At 39.9% G+C, this 21,811-nt stretch overlaps 1 protein-coding gene and 1 long non-coding RNA gene across 8 annotated transcripts in view; one reads left to right on the forward strand and one right to left on the reverse strand.

Annotated features, from left to right (window-relative positions):
• The window catches only part of tanc2b (tetratricopeptide repeat, ankyrin repeat and coiled-coil containing 2b), a 161,290-nt gene that overhangs the window by 48,112 nt on the left and 91,367 nt on the right, over window positions 1-21,811 (forward strand). The window lies entirely within an intron of this gene.
• Window positions 10,042-10,697, reverse strand: LOC122823427. The gene is made up of 2 exons (XR_006369338.1): window positions 10,290-10,697; window positions 10,042-10,205 (listed from the first exon to the last, which is right to left on the reverse strand). It is a non-coding gene; the product is annotated as an uncharacterized LOC122823427 (long non-coding RNA).

Consider the following 21,811-nt stretch of genomic DNA (forward strand, 5'->3'; position numbering starts at 1 on the left):
AAGAGTTATGGTGTCCTACTGAAAACCAATCAGAATAATAAATTCAAAACACGTTATTGATGAGTATTAGAAGTCATGTTTTTAACGTGATACTTGTCGTTCTTCATCTCTTCATAAATCCCTGCTTTGATCCTTATTCTTTCCCTTTTCTTCATCCAATTATTTTATTTTACATTAGATGATCAACCATTCAGCTCTTTCTCATTTAAGCTGGAAATGAAAATTAATTTGCTATATTTTTTTGTTTTTGTTGACAAACTTTCTGGAAATCTCTTTAAAAAGCTCTTCTAATTTTGACAAATACGTTATGCCTTAATTTAATTCAACAATCACATCTTGTATTTAGAAAGATAACCATTCCTAAATAACTAAAATGTCCTCTAACACTCCCTTTCGGGAATTAAAACCAAAAGTAATTGAAAAGCTACTATATTTCAGGAATTCAATTCAAAATTTAAATAAGTATGAAGAGTTTGTTTTGTTGTATGGCCTACAGCTAATGAAAATTTATAATTTGGTTTTCTAATATTTGGTGAATATTATAAAATACCAAAAAAATAAGCATTTATAGTATGCTATGTAGGTAATCGGTCTGCAGCTCTACTCAATCTTGACTCTGGTTTTGCAATCCTCTTAAGCCTATAGTTATCCCGTACTTCGAAAATCTGTCAAAATATTTAAAAAAAAAGATGTAACAAAATATGTATTGAAATATAAATGTTGACATAAACAAAGCTGGCCACTAAGGCCAAATTAAAAAGAACTACAGGGGAAGGGTCCTTCCAGCAGAACATTATGCTGAAGTTAAATCCAAATTGTGGCTTTTAAACTCCTAATGGCTGCAGTAAAAGGTTTCTTCTGCATAATTGATTATTTTTGATGATTGTTTCCAGTATTCTTTGGTTTGTCAATAAACAGAAGCAGCAAGGAAAAGAGTCATGGACGGTGGATGAGTTTTAAGTGTGGGGGCCACCCATCTAAAGCAACGTGCAGTTCACAGGAGGGGTGAAGAGGAGAAAGCATCAACAGGACGGTGTCTGTCCTCAAATCTGAAATAGAAAGTTTAAAGTCTTTGACGGGAGACAGCAGCACTGACAAAAAGGCTACAGGTCAAACCAGAGGCCAGAGATGGACTGATTTCAATTTTTTGGCCTAAGCTTGGTTTCAGAGATCTGTAAATCGTTGCCCAGCTGACAACAATTTGGTAAGCTGTGTCTTGTACCGTTTTCTTTTAGTCTGTCCCATCTCATAAATAAAGTCAAGGTGCAAGGTCTTTCCCCCCGTTTTTCTAGAACAAATTTGCCAAATTTGTAGTCTTGTGCAATGAATTGGTAAAACATATGAGATTTTACTTTTTAACTTGAATTACTGAAATATATTCTAAGTTATTGAGATGAGCCTTTTTTGTTTACTTTGCTTCAGACACCAGGCCTGTTCTCTGCTCCTCTCCATTCTTTGTCACACGTCTTCCTGTTTTCTGCCTCTCTGTCATCACTTGACTTGTACTCCAACTCTCCTCTTCTTCCTCACACACTCTCTTCCACCCACTCAGATATTTCTGGAGAACAAAAGGAGAGGGGAGTGGGGGCGATAAAACACTAGAGCAGGGAAGACTTGATGTACCAGCCCTGCGTAGGCTAATGAGTCTTCACCACTTTGTTTCTCGTTCCCTCCCTCCCCTCTCTTTTCTGTTCCCTAAGTCCTTGTGCCTCCCAATTTATCCACATCATCTCATAACCAAATGTCCACCTCATGCCCTCAGCGTGCTCCCACCTTCAAGTAATTTTCTTCTCCATCATTGTCTTCTCCTTTCAACTCGACCACTTCTCTCCCTCTCTCTCCTTCATTTCTTTTTTGTCAATCTGTGCGCTGTAACATTTACATCACAGCTTCTTTTTCACATCCTTCCTGCTACTTCTCTGTTCCTTTCATTCCTTCTGGAGTGGTTATTTCGTCCCTCCCCCTCATCTTCTTTTTGTCAAGTCCCACTCGTTCCGCTCGTTCATCATCCATTTATGCTCATTATTGCAGGTGCTAAAACACTTTTAAATCTAATTTCTAATCATCTTTTCGCTTCCTGGTGGACCTTACTGTCACTTATACAAATCTTTTATGGAGAAAGCAGATGAAGTAACTTTTTTTATTTGTTAGATGCGACATAAATGAATTTATGTTTATAAAAGTAGTTATGTGTTTTTCAGTCCATATCAAACATATTTTCCCAATCCACACCCTGTTATTTTTCCCAGGAAAGCGTCTTTCATCGTGACTATTGATCTGGATGGGCTTATTATGGTTGCTCAATGTTGCAGACTTTTAAATAACAGGAAGTGCCATGGCTTACTTATCATGCCAATGTTACAGTGTTGGGATTTTCAAACAGGAACAGGAAGAAGTATGGAAGTAGCATGTATTTCGGAAAAATATTTTTACTTTTTTTTAGCCATCGTCTGTCCGTTGAGCTAACCATTTATCCTGATCTCCATCACTTTTGTTTTAATAATATTTAAAGAGTAACAGATTGAGGGCTTTGTGAGTCTTAGTCTGTAAAAGTTTAGAAATTTTCTCAATAAACCGAGTCGGAATGCTGCGAGTTGCTCTGTGCTGCATGGCACAGGCAGTAAGACGCACACTGCTGTGTTAGCAAAGGGGAGTGTTGGTTACTTTCACAAAAGCAGTAATTGCGAGAACCACAACTGTGAGGCGTGGACTGCAAACCCATTGCTGCAATATGCACCTCGGCTGCTGTCTCTGTCTCATGGTATCTGTCTTCTCATCTTTCATTTAGAGCAAAATCTCCTCTGTCTGATGCCTCCGCCTTTCCTTCTCTCCAGTTTATGGACAGCAGAACTCTGAGTCCTTTTGACTCACTAGATTAGCGTGTCGGCTATCTTAGATCTGTTAGTTGTGCAAAATATATGGTGATTATTGCTGTATGAATTTATTATCATTATCCATTCTTTGACCTGAATAAAAAGTACCTTGTTTTTTGTTAAATACCTTATTCACACTAGCACAGATGCAAATCATTTTAGTGTAATCCTCTCATCCAGAGGTAAACAGCAGAGTTATCTTTAGCAGCTCATTTTCAGTCTTGTGACTAAAATGTAATTATGTTTTAGCCCCAACTCTATCATCTGTAGCAGAGATATTTAGAAATCTGCTTTTTTTCCCCCCCTTTTCTTTCCAAAACACAACTCCAGTCTCAACTCTTGGAGAGCAAATGCAAGTCCAAGCATTGAAATTAGATCGCTCTCATACCAGACACATGCTGTCTGGTCTGCCTCAAACACAGAACTGCTCTAGATACGAATGCAAATTATTAGGAGATTTTATTAAAAAAATCAACAATTTACATCATTGAACTCCAATCCAACATGTAAAAATATAAACTGCAATAATTATGTAATTTAATGTTTAACCAACCTAAAACATGAATATATTTTCAGTGGGTGCGAACATAAAGAGTTAATTAGTAACGCACACAAAACTGGCAAACGTCAACTCTGAAATACGGAATCATAACTTGTACCATTTTCGCTACAATAAGCGTATCTTAATATGTATGTAGTGTATTTTTATTAATGTGTTTTTTGGAGTAAGAGACTTGATTTTGGCTGGGGCTGAACCACAATTACATTTTAGTCAAACATCTGAAAATCTCAATTAAAATGAGCTGCCAAACTGAAGTCTGCTGTTTATACTTTGGCTTCACCAAACGCCCAACATGGCGTCATACGAGTGCGACAATAGACTCGTGCCTGTTGTAAGCAGTGACGTTTTTCTGTCACTCTGTCAACAGACTGTATTGTGTAACACCAGTAGCTCTGCTCTGAAGGGAATGACGCTCTCTGGGTTGGTTTTATTGGTCGCTTTTATAATGGAAACAGGCAAAATAACGTGGCGAAATCCACCGACCCTTGCTGTACTGCTCATTGGAAATGAAGCAAAACTCTCTTAAAAATAAGGCATATGAAGGTCCGGATTGAAACTTAAAAGAGAACTTCAGTATTAGTGAATAATTAAAGAATATTGACAGTTGTAATTTGCGGTAATAAAATCAATTAAAGGAAATAAACCTTTTTTGGTAACACTTTATTACCAAAATAAATTTGCCAAATAATGCTAAGTTGATACTCTTAATGCAACTTTTAATGCAAGTCGTTGACTTGCATTAAAAGTGTCATTATTTACCCAATGACACTTCATGACGACAGTCATACCCATTCACGAAGACTCCTTCATGTTCATAACAGGTGTTATGTCATGTCATATGCACACCCCTTCAAATACAGTGTTACCTAATTTTTCTTATTTGAAAGCTAAACATTGAGAGTAAGGTTAGTTTTTTGTTTTGTTTTTTGTTTTGTTTGTTTTGTTAGTTGTTCCTATCCAGAGCTACTACACCTATGTGAAATAATTACTCATGACGTGGCAACCATGCAGCGCTAACAGAATATCTTGAAGGCACATGAGCAATGGAGTTTCATTTGCATTTGGCAGGAAAATATAATAATTCTTAAACTATGAGAATAAAACCAGACCTCGCATACATCACACATCCCTGACTTGCATGTTTCTTGTGCATGATGCAGTCTCAGAGTGTCGCTCATCAAGTAAAGACATTTTATTCGAATTTAGAGGTCCTGAATCCAAGCCTAGATACTCCACTTTTGCTTGCCAGAAAAAAAAAATAAATTAACATTCAAATGTAGATTTAAAATACAAACTGTTCTCTTTTAAACCAAACATTTATCAGTTGCACTTCATCTGATCTGTGAATTATTTCGTGACTGCTTAAAGGTATTTTTCAACTAAAAAATGCTCATGGGTATTTTTGTGGCTTTGTTACAGGAAACTGGTGCTTGTGGTTCCAGTTTTTAGTGCAATAAAATCAGCTCTGGATAATAGTGCGTTCACCCTGAACACAACAATAATGATGCAAAATTGTCATATTGTGACAGCCCCAAAACGTGAACTGGAGAATTGTAAAGATGAGTGAGAAATTGGACAGGGAATGATGGGAGAAAGTCGTTGACTGAAGTGATATTTTAATGCTTTCTTTGTGCCAGTTAATGAACGAGCTGTTGTGTCACTTTGCAAATGCTGCCGGTGTCATGTTGGGTTGAATATTAGCCCAAATGCAGAACACAACCACAGGAGAAGTGAAATCAGTTTAAAATGATTTATTAAGGATCACACAATAATCAAAGAGAGTGAGTCGGAGTGGTCTGGTCCAGGGGAATAAACAGTAACGGCAGCAGCGGTTCACTGGGAGGAAAAAAGCAGGGTGGTAAGTTCAGGGGTCGTGGGAGAACGGAAAACTCTCGGGGAAAGAAAACGGGTAGATCTTACTTGTCGTTGTTGGAGCGGAGTTGTGGAGGGAAACTGGGTTTGTCCGGGGTCTAGGTCCCAAAAGGATCCAGGGATAACGGAGGAGGCGGGGAGCGGACAGGTAGGCTCGGGTGAAACGGAGACACGGAGGAGTGGAACGGCCGCCAGCCGTGGAGTCCAGAGGAGATTTGCAAACAGCAGAGAGGCGAATCTGGAAACTCGGGCAACCGTGACTGGCACAACACTCAGGCGACGTTGGACTGACGGCCCACTCCTTTGTCTGCTCCGCTGATGAAGGTGATCGGGAACAGCTGGGGAAAATAATGACGTCACCGCACTCCATCCGAAACCTGTCGCCTACTGGTGGTAATATGTAGAACGGTGCGCAGGCAACCCCACCAATAGGACAGAGAGCCCCGGAACACAACAGTACCCCCCCCTCAATGGTCGCCACCTGGCGGCCTAGAAGAGGTAGATGGCAATGAGGAGCGATAGTCTGAAATGAGGGACGGATCTAAGACAGATGAACCAGATATCCAAGAACGTTCCTCCGGACCATAGCCCTCCCAGTCGACGAGGTACTGCCAGCCGCGACCTCGCCGACGGGAGTCCACGATCCGGTGGACAGTGTAGGCCGGATGGCCATCAATAACACGGGGGGGTGGAGGGGGTTCGGCTGGAGGGCAGAGCGTGCTGGTCTGGACGGGCTTAATCTGGGACACGTGGAAGGTGGGATGGACGCGGAGGGAGGCAGGCAGATGGAGACGAACGGCAGAAGGACTAATTATGGATTCAATGGTAAACGGACCAATATAGCGGGGAGAGAGTTTTCTAGTCATAGATTTGAGAGGAATGTCGCGTGCAGAGAGCCATACCTGTTGACCGGGTGTGTAAGTAGGAGCAGGAATCCTCCTGCGATCAGCCTGACGTTTAATCTGTTCTGCGGTGCGGTTGAGAGGGTGTATGGTCGTCTTCCATACCTTCTGGCAGCCACGTATGTGGTGGTGGACTTAGGAGACAGAAATATTCTTTTCTTCGGAAGAGAGTAAGGGTGGTTGGTAGCCGAGGAAGCCTCGAAAGGGGACAGACCTGTAGCAGCGGATACGTGGCTGTTGTGGGCATACTCCACCCATGGGAGGAACTGGGACCAGTCGCAAGGGTTGGAGGATGTGAAACAGCGGAGGGTGGTTTCGAGATCTTGGTTGAGACGTTCGGTTTGACCATTAGACTGCGGATGAAAACCAGATGTTAACGAGACATTGGCATTTAATGCAGAACAGAAAGCTTTCCAAACCTGGGAAATGAATTGTGGTCCTCGGTCAGATACGATATCCTGCGGAATGCCATGGAGCCGGAAAACATGTTTAACCAGAAGTTGGGCTGTTTGGAAGGCAGTGGGTAGTTTGCGCAGGGGAATAAAATGGCAGGCTTTGGAGAAGCGGTCAACAATGGAGAGGATGGTGGTCATGCCTTTTGAAGGTGGCAAACCGGTGACAAAGTCTATAGCTATGTGAGACCATGGACGCCGAATGGGAAGTGGTTGAAGAAGACCAGATGGAGGTTGATGGGAGGACTTATTTCGGGAACAAACAGTGCACGCCTGAACATAATCCCGGACGTCTTTGTGAACGGATGGCCACCAGAACTTTCGGTTTACTAGGGCGATGGTGCGACTGATGCCAGGGTGGCCGGAAAACTTGGATGCGTGGATCCACTGAAGAAACCGGGCTCGAACAGAGGAAGGAACAAAGATCTTATCGGGTGGACAGGAGTCAGGGGCTGGATCGGAAAGCTGTGCTTGTTTTATAATGTCTTCCATCTCCCAGGTTATCACTGCAACCGTGCAGCTGGGAGGGAGGATGTGGTCGGGGTCCCTCTCGGAGTCATCTTGCGAGTAAAGACGGGAGAGGGCATCAGGTTTTACGTTGCGAGATCCTGGTCTATAAGAGATAGAAAGGTTGAATCGTGAGAAGAACAGTGACCAGCGTGATTGTCGTGGGTTTAGCCTCTTTGCGGAACGTAGATAGGACAAATTCTTATGGTCGGTCCAGACCAACACTGGGTGCTCTGCCCCCTCCAGCCAGTGTCTCCACTCCTCCAGGGCTAATTTTATGGCTAGTAGTTCTCTGTCCCCAACATCATAGTTCCTTTCGGGTGGTGTTAACCTGCGTGAAAAAAAGGCACAAGGGTGAGTCTTATTGTCTTGGGATGAAATTTGGGACAGTACTGCTCCAACTCCTGAATCAGAGGCGTCCACCTCCACGATGAATTGCTTTGAGGGGTCCGGTTGGATGAGGATGGGTGCGTTAGCGAAGAGGTTCTTGAGGCGAGAGAAAGCGGCTTCAGCTTTCGGGGTCCAACTGAAAGGAATCTTTGAAGAAGTTAGAGCGGTAAGGGGCAAGGCTGTCTGACTGTAATTGCGAATGAAACGGTAAAAATTGGCAAATCCTAGGAAACGTTGCAGCTGTTTGCGGGTCTCTGGTTTTGGCCAATCTAAGACAGCCCGAATCTTCTCCTCGGTCGGCCTTACCTGTCCGCCCCCTAGAATGAAACCCAGAAATGACACGGATGATTTGTGGAATTCACACTTCTCTGCCTTCACATATAGTTTGTTCTCTAGGAGTCTTTGTAGAACCTGACGGACATGATACTTGTGTTCATCTAAGGATTTAGAGAAAATCAGATAAAATCGAACACAAAAATGTTTAAGAAGTCTCTTAGAACGTCGTTTATTAGCGCCTGGAAAAAGGCAGGAGCATTCGATAATCCAAATGGCATTACAAGATACTCAAAATGTCCAATGGGCGTTTTAAATGCAGTCTTCCACTCATCCCCTTTACGGATGCGCAGGAGGTGGTAAGCGTTTCTTAGATCCAATTTGGAGAATACAGTTGCTCCATGAACTGGTTCGAATGCTGCTGATAATAGTGGCAGAGGATATTTATTTTTAACTGTAATGTTATTTAGACCCCTGTAATCGATGCATGGACGTAATGACCCATCTTTCTTTCCCACGAAGAAAAACCCTGCTCCCAGCGGTGACGAAGATGGGCGGATGATGCCAGCGGCTAAGGATTCATTAATGTATTTCTCCAAGGTCTTTCTTTCGGGACGGGAGATGTTATACAATCGGCTGGAAGGTAATGGAGCACCGGGTAGAAGGTCTATGGAGCAATCGTAGGGACGAGAAGGAGGTAGAGACTGGGCCTTAGATTTACTAAAAACAGGAGCTAGATCATGGTATTCATGAGGAATCATCGACAAGTCGACGGGGTCAGCCTCCTTGAGTTCAGCCGGCGGGACACCTGGAGGAACAGCTGAACGGAGACATGATGAGTGGCAAGAAGTGGACCAAGATTCGACATGCCTGTCTGACCAATTGATTTGTGGATTGTGCTGTTGCAGCCACCGAAAACCGAGGATTATAGGCGAGTTAGAGGTGGGAAACACAAAGAATGAAATGGACTCCCTGTGATTACCGGAGATTATTAGGTGAAGCGGTTTGGTTTGGTGGGAGATTTGTGGAAGCGTCTTTCCATCTAAGGCAGTTACTCGCAATGGAACTGGTAATGGCTCGATTTCTATGGCCATTTGTGTTACCAAGGATTCATCTATAAGGTTCTGTTCGCAGCCAGAATCCACAAGGGCGGACAACGGAATTGAATAATTCTGATAGTTCAAAGTAGCAGGCAGTAATAATCGAGGAGCATCTTTACTTAATAAATGGTCCGCTAACCTCCTCGCCTCTAAAGGCGGACCTGGGGTTTAAGCGGATCGAACGGCGAGAAAATGACCAGGGGCACCGCAGTAAATACATAGGCGGGCAGTGATGCGCCGCTGCCGTTCCTCCGGAGTTAACCGAGTCCGTCCTACTTGCATGGGTTCGGGTTCCGGGGAGGCTCGGGGAGGAGAAACCCTCGGAGTGGGAGTCAAGCGTTCTGCCGGCTGATTTCTTCGGCTTCTTTCTCTAGCACGAGACCGGATTCTACTGTCAAGACGAATGGTGAGATTTATCAGTTCCTCTAACGCCTTAGGCTCGTCGAGAGTAGCGAGTTCATCTTTTAAAGATTCGTTCAGAGCATTAAAGTATGCACTCTTTAACGCCTCGGCATTCCAGCCGGTTGCCGCGGCTTTGATGCGGAAATCTACTGCAAAGTCAGCTACCGTTCGGTGGCCCTGTTTGAGATTCCACAACTCCCTAGAATTAAAGGAGTTGTCTGATTCGTGGCTGAAAACTTGTCTAAATTCCTTTAAAAAATCATTAAACGAGCACCCGTACCGTGCGGGGTCCGGGAAACGGGCTTCTGCCCATAATAACGCTCGTTCAGACAACAAGGAAATAACATACGCAATCTTTGCGCTGTCATGGGAGAAACTTTGTGGAGAATGGTTGAAGATTATTGAGCATTGAAGCAGAAATCCATTACATTTATTTAGATCACCTGAAAATCTTTCAGGAGTTGGAGGTCGGACATCGGAAAACGTAGGCTGGACTGCGAGGACTGGAGCTGGATCAGGTGCGGGAGCTGGAGACTGAGTCTGAGGAAAGGCGCGCTGGAGGAAGTCTTTTAACTCCGTTAATTGTTGATTAGTTTCTGTTTGCAATTTGTTTAGTTCCCTTAATGCAGTATCGTGCGTTTGTAAAAGTGATTGTTGTTCAGACAGGGTTCTCCGTATTGCGTCTGCTGGGCTAAGTGGTTGGCCTGAGTGTTCTGTCATGTTGGGTTGAATATTAGCCCAAATGCAGAACACAACCACAGGAGAAGTGAAATCAGTTTAAAATGATTTATTAAGGATCACACAATAATCAAAGAGAGTGAGTCGGAGTGGTCTGGTCCAGGGGAATAAACAGTAACGGCAGCAGCGGTTCACTGGGAGGAAAAAAGCAGGGTGGTAAGTTCAGGGGTCGTGGGAGAACGGAAAACTCTCGGGGAAAGAAAACGGGTAGATCTTACTTGTCGTTGTTGGAGCGGAGTTGTGGAGGGAAACTGAGTTTGTCCGGGGTCTCGGTCCCTAATGGATCCAGGGATAACGGAGGAGTGCGGCGGGGAGCGGACAGGTAGGCTCGGGTGAAACGGAGACACGGAGGAGTGGAACGGCCGCCAGCCGTGGAGTCCAGAGGAGATTTGCAAACAGCAGAGAGGCGAATCTGGAAACTCGGGCAACCGTGACTGGCACAACACTCAGGCGACGTTGGACTGACGGCCCACTCCTTTTGTCTGCTCCGCTGATGAAGGTGATCGGGAACAGCTGGGGAAAATAATGACGTCACCGCACTCCATCCGAAACCTGTCGCCTACTGGTGGTAATATGTAGAACGGTGCGCAGGCAACCCCACCAATAGGACAGAGAGCCCCGGAACACAACAGCCGGAGTGACTGATCTAGCTCAACATCTCATTAATTACAGTAAGAGAGGTGTTTGAAAAAAAAATTATGTGAAAAAATCCATGTATAAGTATTCATAAATAGGTGAGAAAAAATAGAATAAATCATAATCTTTCAGACATTGCTTATCCAGGGAATGCAGAATCAAACCGCGTGTTTTGAACAGCGTCTAATGAGTCTTCATTGATTTATTTATAAGAGCTCAGAGTGAAATACAAACCATGACCTCTGTCATTTCATTCTGTTCTTAGAAGTGTTTTAGAAAATTTTAATATTTTTTTAGTTTAGAATTGCTTCATTGTATTGAGTCCACTTGTCTCTTTAATGGTCTCCTGCCAGCTGACGACAGCCCTTTATATAAAAAATTGATGCATAAGAGCAGGATCTGCCAAAACTAATAAGTGCCTCTTTCTCACAGACACACACTTATCCATAAACTAAACTGAACTTTATCTAAGCTTCACACCTTTTGCTGGACTTTTCTATTCAGCAAAGACTCAGTTATTCAGCAATTTTTAAATGTATTATCTAAACTTAATCTTACTTGTTTTATCAAGCATATAAAATAATGTCCATCTTCTAACTTACTTGTTACTGCTTTTTGTGTGAATGGAGAAGAAGCTCCATTTTGATGTATGTGCATATATATTCTCACCTCTAAATATAGTCCGGTATATGGTGAAGCTGTCATATTGGTGACAAAAGATATGCAGCCGCAGACATTAGCCTACTTTCTCCACACCCTGTGGAAGTGTTGGTGTCTGCTGTGCCTCTGCAGCTTCCTTTTATTTTTAATGTCCATTTCATTATTCAGGCCTTCACGCTTGCAGTTTCAGACTCGTCTGTTGCATCCCGAGTACTCTGTTGGCATTATCTGTGTGTATATAAGTACATGTGGTTTTTCTTCCACCTCCTGTCGTCACAGTGACGCCGAACACAGAGTGAGTTATTGCATCACTGCGGGTGAAAATTGCAAAAGCGAGTACGGTCTTCCTTCATGCGTTCTCCACCTCAGTTTTTGTTTCTTCTCTGGGTTTACGTTGGTCATTTTCAACTTCTGATTGTTAGTTACCTGCAACTTCATAGCTTTCCTTTGCAGAATGAGGGGCAAAATTCAAAATGACCCTTCACTCGTCTGCCCCTGGCCACCTTTTGTCGAACATGGTGCAGCGCCTTTACAGTTGTTGCTTTTCGTTGCCTCTGGTTGTGTTTGAGTCATTGCATGCTGTGTTTTGTCTGCTACTCTTTTTCATATTCAGCTGGTATCTCTTGATAAGTGGTGTCTCTTGTGCAAATAAAAGCATAAGAAGCTTTGAATCATTAAATAAATAAATAAGCTGAAAATGGCATCCTTTTATTTTGAAGTTTTTGAACCAGTTTTCAGTTATTCATCTGAGGCTGTTTTGTGTTGGTAAAAAGTAGCATCCCCCTGTCATGGTGAATTCTATTAAATGATGACTAATTTCAGGGTTGCAGCTCTTTCAACATGAATATCATCAAATAGCAACTCAACAGAATGATTAGTCATACAGCCTGTAGACTGTCCACAACTCCCTGAGAGAGGATTCGGTCTTTATACGTGTCGCCGTACACAAATGCAACGCCTGGAGCTGTGGCATCAACACTGGATAGAGTTTAATCTGTTTGTCTGAATGTTATTAAATTTCTTGAACTTTATGCAGCCTATTTATGTTTGACGACCTCTGTCATCTGTGGAGTTAAATGTGGTATGTAATTTAGAGAATTCGTTTTCATTTGTTCTTTGGCAGTTTCTTTTTCATTAAATCTAATAGCAGACTTATCAACAGTCTGAAATAAACAGGAAAAATAATTAGTGCTGCAGGCGAACCAGTACGGAACAATGCAGGGAGTAATAACCACAGAGTGGCTCATAGGAAAGCAGTGAGACTTATTTTTATTATGGGTCTTTGTTTAGGTTTTTGTATTTTGTTTTCAGCGCTTAGGGTGGCAGATAACTTTTGAAACACGCATTTCTTATATCACATTGTAACCAGTAGCTTGCATGCATTGTCTAGTGCAATATCAGACTAAATGCAATGTTTATTGATTTGTTTGGTCAATTAGAATGGCCAGAATTGTTTGTATTTATTAAATGCTGCAATAAGGACTGAGAGAAATTATTTATTAAATGATGACTAATTTCAGGGTTGCAGCTCTTTCAACATGAATATCATCAAATAGCAACTCAACAGATGATTTTATAGCCCTGCATGTTTTCATGCAAGGCTATAAAACATATGTACTATCTTACAATCAATTTAAGCATTACTCAAAGATAAGATCCTGGCACAGTAGGTCACTTGGATTTAAGTTGACACTTAAAACGTTTTGTACAGACTTGTGTAAAATATCCGTTGTCATTCTAAATCTTGATGCAGATTTTGAAAAATCGTTCACAGAAATCGGGTTTTTCTCTCCCACATTGTACGAATAGTACAATCTTGGTAATTCTGTTCTACAGGATTCATTTTAGTCACCCGATGTAAGTAAAAGTTCCCACGTCTTCCAAAAAGCAAGATTTGAGTGTGTTACAAATTTCCGTTTCTAAGCTCACAAATTGTCATTTTAATAGGAGAACCCTTTAAGCAACAGAAGCAAATTTTAAGCACTTCTCTAAAGTCGCTGTATGGTAATATTTCTCACAGTCATTAGGCAATTTAAAAGCCAGTAAAAATCATCCACAATAATGAATGAACTGTGTCTGCAGCAGGAGTTCCTTTTCTTCCCAGCCTCTCTGTGTGAATTCATGAGGATTCCAAGTTTTTCTCATTAAACACTCTTCGCCGGTGCAGAGAGTGGCATCTGCAAGCTTAGCAGGAGTTGAACATTCCCCTTCTCTTGCTGCAAACACCCTGAGGTCAAAGGGAACATGGGATGATGTTGCTCTAAATAAAGAAAAAATGCACCACTATGCCAGGTTTCAATTACAGCAGGCTTTCAAATGTTCTACATTTTACTTACAGCTCAACTAGTCCTGAAACAATTAGTCAAAAGCTTAATATGTTTAACAAAGCATTAAAAATACTTTTACTTTCTGTTTTTCTGAGTTTTTAGGCAGGATATTGTGTGGAATTTACAGGGACACCAACCATATTTAATGGGAAAAACACTTTATTGTAGATTTGATTTGATTTTATTGCATATTACTTTCTATAAAAACTTGTTTGATTACCTTCTGTCTTACTCACTTCCTTTTTGACTGATGTCCTTGTGTAATTTTTTAAATAAATGACAAACCAAACCATTAGCCTTAGCTAGCATTCTAGTGTAGAATGTTAGCATTAGTTAGAATGCTAGCAATATCGAGCATTCTAATTTTATTCGCATATTAGCTAATTCTAGTTAATGTTAGAATGCTAGCACAAACATTCTAATGTTATCAATTTCACTTGGTGAAAATTTATTTCATTACTTCATTTTTAGCTAGTAAAGAAAATACCTCCTGAGTCCAGTCAGCTGCTTTAGGTTCATAGATAACAGATAAAGAAAGGCAACCTGAAAATGTGCGACAACAAATTCTTCAAACCAGAAGCCATATTCAGTTTTTATTTCTCTTTTTGTCTTCTTTTTGTTTGTGATAGAGCACACAAAGCAGAATATGTATCGCACTTCCAATTCCGCTTGGTTATTTTCGCTGCGTGCTTTTTCATTTCTGTGCTCTGTGAGGTAACCCCAGTGGTGTTTCAGTCAGAAGGTAGGAGAGGCTTAATGTAGCCCCTCTCATTTTTTCCAGACTCTTATTCACCGCCTTTATTTTTATATGTTTTAAACGAATCCCACCCACTCAGTGCTGCAACATAGCTTTATTCAGCATCAAATGGCAGCGTAGGAGTTGGGGCATATCACTTCTTTTTTTTTTTTCTGTTTCACTCGCTTTGTTGCACACATACACACTCTCCATTTCTTCCTGCTTCCTCCATCATAACACCTCCATCCATCCAGGACACTGCTGAGTCGTGGTGCTGTCAGCCAGAGCCTGACGCACTCAGCCACTCTCATATGCGTCACCTCTCTGGCCTGTTGCCGCCACCATGCTGTTTGCTGTCCTTCAGTTGTACAGAACCTCAGTAGCCAGGATAGGAGATGCTCCAGGCTTTTCTGTAGGGTAGGGGGAAGGTATAGTGTTCTTTCATGCCAAGACTATACTTTCTGTTCTATGTTTTGGATGATTTAAGGCCAAATCTTTGATTTAAAAAAAAAATGGCCACTGCATCCTAATTAATTGTGATATTGAAAAAAAAAAGTGTAGAATATTCTTGGACAGAGCTAATTTTGTGTGGATTATTTCTTTAATAATCCAGCTTGGCCCTCAGCTTGGCTGTGGGTCGGTGGTTTTGGTCAGGGCAATTTGACGGCAACCAAGCATAGTGATGTCCTGAGCAGGTAAGCTGGGGAAAGACAGAAAACAAAATTTACAAGTAGACAGCTAATAAAACAGCAGTTGACATAGTTCCCTAAATAATGACTGACTGTGGAAACTTCACAGTCACTCTGTTCCTTTCTGCTCTTCCTCCAAACTCTGGAACCAAATTGGATACTTTTTTTTGTCATCTGAAAAGAAGATTTTCAACCACATTTTCACCTTTTACTCAACTTTCCATTACTAAGCCTAGAAGCAGTGCTCTCTAAGCAGACAGCTTGTGTAGCAATTATGTTTTATGGTGAATCCTGCTTGGAAAGGGCGTCGGTCGCTTTTTTGTCAGAAGTCATTCTGTTGATTCTGTAATTAAGAGAAAAACTTCATATGATAAAATTTCTGCACCAGATATCCATTTTTTAAAATCAATTTTAAATAAAATTTCTTTAAAATCAGATCTACAATATGAAGGTTGACATAAATCAATACTTGAAGTCTATGACTAGGTTGTATATTGAATCTATATGATAAATCAGTTTTCTTTCTGAACAAATGAATAAAATCATATTTTTTTTAATATTCCAGTTGATGTAGTTAGTTGCAGAGTTTAAAATGACTGGAGTATAGAACATATGTCTAAAAATATACGCAAATATATACTGAGATTATCTGGAAATAGTTGTTTACTGCTTGTATATTTGAGCCTGGACAACATAATTTTAAATAGCCCATAAAAGCATAACCCAAACTGAGTAGGTTGAACAAAGTAAAACGCAGCAAAACTGTGGTGAAGTAAGAGGTTGTTTTTTTAATTATCCAAAACTGAAATTGTTAAAATAAAAAAACATAAAAACAATTTATCAGTCACTCAACTTTAAACCAATCTTAAAGCAACTGAAGTATTTTAGTTTAGTTGTTTGAACTGGAAGAGAGCAAAAAAAGAGAAGTAAAAAAAAAACAAAAACTAAAGGAGCAGCTTTTATGGAGCTTAATCCTTAAAAAATACAGTAAGTTCTGCCCTGGTATTTGTATTTTTTTAAACTCCAGTTTAAAAAGAGAACAAAGAGACATAACCCTGTTACACTTTGGGCTTTCCTGGCATACGGAAATTTCTTCTTTTATTGCATCTGCTGCTGGTTGGTAAATTGGAAGATGCCACTGATTTACAGTTTGCTCTCTGCGGGTAAACCAATTTGCTGGCACTACAAGGAAGCAACAGCTTTGGCAACAATGATTCATCTACATTATTTGCCCTGCTGGTACATTAGAAAGCACAATTTCTTTGTTTATGACCCTTTAGGAGCAAACTTTGAAAAACTGAAGGGGAAGTATGTTCACTTTTCTCTCTTTTTTTTTATTTTTACATTGGATTTATATCTATGATGCACAAAATGAGATTGTGAAAACCCATTTTGTGCACTCAACATTGTTTTTGTTGATTTTGTTGATTTGTTCTCTTCAACAGGATGTGGGCCTCAGAAATTTTCAGATCAGCTTACTACCCACACTGCACCCTGTTTTTGCTTGCATGCATGTTGACTGACCAATTTTCTGTTCTGTAAAAGAGTAGATCACACATTAATCAAAAATGATATAGACATTGTCCTAAATCCAGTTAACAGCTTGTGAAACTGCTGCCTGTGCACTTGCATTATGCCATCCACACAGACTCACAACAACAATGGTCCATAACATTATGTTCTCTCTCCTGGGAGCCTTCATATCCACTGCAGCCTGTCCTCCCTCAACATCAGACTTCTTAAGAGTTGACAGGATTGTCTTTTAGCCTGTCACTGCAGGTAATAGAGCCTGTGACAAACACTTCACACCCTCAGCCTTACAGATCCGTATGGATCACTCTGAATTGCCTAAGACTTGACTGATTGTCAGACATGTGGGATTTTCTCCAATCAGTATGCAGTAAAACTACATAATAGAAGAAAGTACTATTTTGAGCATGCCAAATTTAACATTCTTTTTTTGGTGAAAATTACAATTCTATAGTTCCCACTTATAGCTAAGTTCAATTTACTCAGGTGGGAAACCTGCCAACATCTGTGTATTTCGTGCAGCATGAATGCAGTCAATTCAGACATTCAGTTTGATATGAGGTACTGTAGTTGCATGAAGATGTGTTTGACGACTCGTCTATTTGAAACTTAATAACTGGTTGTGCCCCCTTGGTGTCAACAACTGCCATAAACCAGTTGTGATCATTTGGAATGATTCTTTCGCATTGCTGAGATTGAATTTGTCCCAACTTTGTGGCTGAATTAGTATAAATAGCCAGTTGGAGGTAATACCAGAAAACCTCAGTTGGATTGAAGCCCCAACCTTTGGCTGACTAAGACTCTGATAATCTTAATCATAATCTTCCAGTGTTTTTTTTTTGGACAGATTTAGGAGTGTAAATTCGGTATTTGTGATATCTTTCGTCAGCTGTGGTTTTGACCTGGGAGCTCCCATCAATGTTAATGAGTCATTAATATAGTATTTTCTGTAGGCTAATAGCTCCTGTTAAGGGTTAATATTTTTCATTTTAAAAATAATGGCTCTCATTGTAACTTGCAAGAGTCCAAAAGCCTTCGAAATGGCTTTGTAACTCTTTTCAGACAGAAAGTCGGCAATAACTTTAACTTTATTTGTGATTTTTATGAGATTGTTGCATGCATTGTATTGCTTTTCGGAATCTTTCAGCCTACTTCATGCTGTCAGACAGTTCCTATCATCGATTTCTTGAATCAGCAGGTTAGGCAGTTGTAAGGGTTGGGATTAGTTTTTTCAAACTAGTTTTTCAATACATTCCTTACGAGTGTGTTCCAGAGAGCTCTCGTTTCTTTATCGAAACACACATTTAGCCATTGAAACGTTTTATTTTCAGTCTTTATAATTCACAGCTTGGATTTTTGCCCATAAGATTATCACTGTCAAATTTACAAGCACACTTAAAAGGTCTCAAATCTATAAACGTGCTTCACAACAGCCTGCAGAAAGGTATAGCGTCTTTGTGTAGCTGAATGTAACAGTATTGTGCTGACAGCTACTTGTAGAAGAAATTGTTACTTCAGTTTTCTGCTTGGAGTACAAAACAGATGGAAAACACACTATTCTTTAAATGTTAAAAGTACTTGGTCCTCATTTTTTTCAGCTGTTTATCACCTGTTTATAAAATGCTTAAGCAAACACTATTTGGGGAAAAAATAATCAGACAAAAAACTTTGACAAACATTGTGTATCAGACCTGAATAAGCTGATTGCATTTCTGGCACACATTTTTAAATTATCTACAAAACCAATATTTATTGCCTTATTTTAGAGAAATGCCTAAAATTGCTGCTGAGTCTGTATTTTAACTTTTCCATTGTCATGATTATGCCATCCTGCTGTGTTTCAATCACCACTTAACTCAGGAATTAGTCAAAACAAATGTCTGAGTTGCGGATCCCAAACCGTAGCTGGTCTGAAATCATCCTTATATCTGAGCCAAAAGCAGAACTAAAATGTAATGCAGAGCACTACAGATTGAATGTCTGATAGATATTTTTTCACATAACTGCAGAAAAGATAGAAACATCAATATCTCGGTGTACTGCAACATAAAACCAAAAATGCAACTAGTGTAGCCATTATCTCTTCAATTCTAGGATCTTTGCTTCTCTCCTTGTTTATGTGTAGTGATTTGGATGAAAGTGGCTTTTTATTGTTGCACATTGGCAGGATGTGAAAACGCACCCGCTCTCCTGCAGTGGATCAGGACCAGATCACAGCAGCGAAGAAGAATGGGCTCTTAACGAGCTCTCCAACAGAAGATGTGTGTGTGTGTGTTTATCTTTTGTATCCATGCAGACATTTCTGTGTTAGCTCACACTGAGGCTCGTACTAATGAAGACTTCTGCTAAGTTTAGAACTGGGCAGATGTCGACGCAGTGTGATTCATTAAAGTGCTCCACTTTACAGTGAATCTGATTTTAATGCTGCTATAAAGAAAATTAAACCTGGTCTGGACAGAGTTTGTTTTTAGGCCTGCAGATGTTTTCACACAGATGGATATGAATCAACAACATAGTTATTGTCCAAGAAAGTGATTTCCAGTAAAATATCAAATTATTCTGCAGCTTCAGATTAAATTAAGAAGGAAAACATGATACTTAATCACAATGCCATACAAAAGTATTCAAACGCCCCTTTAACTGTTTAGGCATTTTTGTCTACACAACTGCCGCTCTCAAAAAAACCAAGCGGTTTTTGTGCAAGGAAATCCCAACAGATCAGCAGTTTTCAAAAAATTTTGTTCTGGCATTCACAACCATGCCATCCATTCTTGAAGTCACAAGACAAACTTGATTAGAATAATGCAGTGCAGAACAAAATAAAAAGCATTACATGGAGCAATAACTACATTTTGTCTCGACAAAACTGTCAACTCACTGCAAAAAAATATTTTTCAAACAAGACTTGTACTCATTCGTCTGTTGTCTCAAAATATTTGCGTTCATTAGTCTTAAATGTGCTTAATTTAGGAGTATGTGAAAAATCATAATTATCAAAATCAAAAAGCCTAAAAACCTTTTGTCTGTGTGTAATTAAATATTCTTTTTAATTCTGCTGACTTAACTTAAACAATGTTAATCTCTTTATTTGCGGTTTAATCAGTAAGTCTGTGAATACAAAGGTCAAGGGGATCTCCTGGAGGCTACTGTCAAATATTGCAGCCATTTTTATATGTAGTATGTTTACAAGTGCTCATTAGGACCAACAAGGCTACCAGGAATAATGCATGAAATTTACTTAGACTCTAGTGATTACTACTCGTGGGCATACTTTGTGTTATTTTGAAGAAGCATAAGAAAAATGGGCCGTGACATGGTGAGTGACTGGGTTTTAATTAGTGTACGGCTTTTCTTCCTGCTGAGAAACCTTGAGACCTAGTTTTGTTTTGGGAGGCAATGTAACTTTAAGATCCTAAAGCGGCAATAAACCACAGAAGAGCTGAGGTGCTGAACCAAACAGTTAAGTCATGGGGGTGTCAGTGAGTGAATTCATTAAGCTAAAGGATGCAAGTCTCTGGACTCACAAATTCTGGGTTCTTTCACCGTTAAGCTGCTTTTTTTTTATGTTCCTTCCAGTTTATCTTTTTTCCCCCTTTATTTTTACTAGTCCATCTTCTAGTTCGGATGCTGACAGAAACCCAGGAACAGGTTGTGTGTGTATCCGTTTAGTACAGGGTGATCTCAAAAGGTTTGAGTTTACCCTTCTTTGATTAAACAATCGTGTTGCAATTATATGTGATGTTCCTGCACAAGTACAAACTGTTAGGTTTGTTTCACATCCAAGCCAAAAACTGTAGAGCTTCTGCCAAAACAGTGATATGTGTGCCCTTATTAGCTGTGGCAGAGCATAAATGTACAGAAACAGAAACATTAAATTGCCATGCTTAAAGTTTGCATGCTATTTCTTAAAGAGTGTGCATTTCGGTGAAAGCATTTAAAATAATGTTTTTTAAAAAGTTAGTTTTTTTTTTTTTTATTGTCTTCAGACCTAGAAAAGTTAGTGACATTAAAAAAGGAAAGTCTCATTTTCTAGCCATGTTAAGATGTGTTTGAGGTTCATTCAAGCTGCTTAAGAGGGAGAGAGAGCAGCACTCTCAGTATTATACTGTACACCACCACAATATTTTAAACTTGCTGTTTTATCAATTTAAGGTTGTAACTTCTGTCCATCATTGAATGTAGTTTAAATGAAGGTAGCCTTTAGGAAATTTGAAGTCATACATTCTGTATGAAAGCAGAGGCTGCTGCTAATCATGCTAATTGATAACGCAAGCTGAGGGCAGTTTAAAATATCAACTTCTTAATTAATAATTTCATTTTTGTTCGAAAATGTGTAAAAATCCAACAATTGCACAGCTTCCTACGTTGCCTCTGTTCCTTATATTAAAGATTAATGAATGCTCAAGGCGGAAAGGTTTGGAAAAACTATACCGAATGATGTTCTCATATAATTTTGCATTATGTTTTTTAATGAGCAACCTGAACTGGAAAGAAAAACTGCAACAGGGAGATCAAAGCAACATAAACAGCAGTGATCAGAAACTGGTACACAAAACTCTGAACAGTATATCTCTAAAAAGTATGTTTTTGAAATTAGAAATTGAATCGAAATATTTTTATGACAAATATTGCTCTTAAAGAAAACTTTTGGCCAAATCGAAACCGTTGAAACTATAAAAAATGAAATTAACATAGAATTTAATCGAAACTGTTAACTAATAACCAATAATATTAAATTATGGCACAGAAAGTTAATGTTTTATGGAAAGTACACTAGAAGATAAGTGATTGAAATTCAGTGCTAAAGAACATGTAATCACTGTTCTGTGATCAGTGATCACTGACAATTAGAGAGGAGCAGTATATGTATGTGAATAAAAATTAAACCAAGTATAATAACAACTTGTATTTCAGGTAATAAAAGGTGTTTTATTCTCTCCCAAAACCTATGTAGGAGGTAACATGAAAGGTTGGATGCATTTCATTTCCAGCAGCAATTGTAACTTTTCGGGTGTAATTCAGTATGAGTGTAAATTTAAATAAGATTAAATTTACACTCATAAATGAAGGCATTTACTTATTAATACCTCCTCAGATGTAAAATTTCAGTGTGACTCAGTTTTTTTTTTTTGGCTGCTCATCAAATGTGCCTCAAAGTGTTT

The sequence above is a fragment of the Gambusia affinis genome, linkage group LG20 (assembly GCF_019740435.1).
Source record: "Gambusia affinis linkage group LG20, SWU_Gaff_1.0, whole genome shotgun sequence".
Taxonomy (NCBI): Eukaryota; Metazoa; Chordata; class Actinopteri; order Cyprinodontiformes; family Poeciliidae; genus Gambusia; species Gambusia affinis.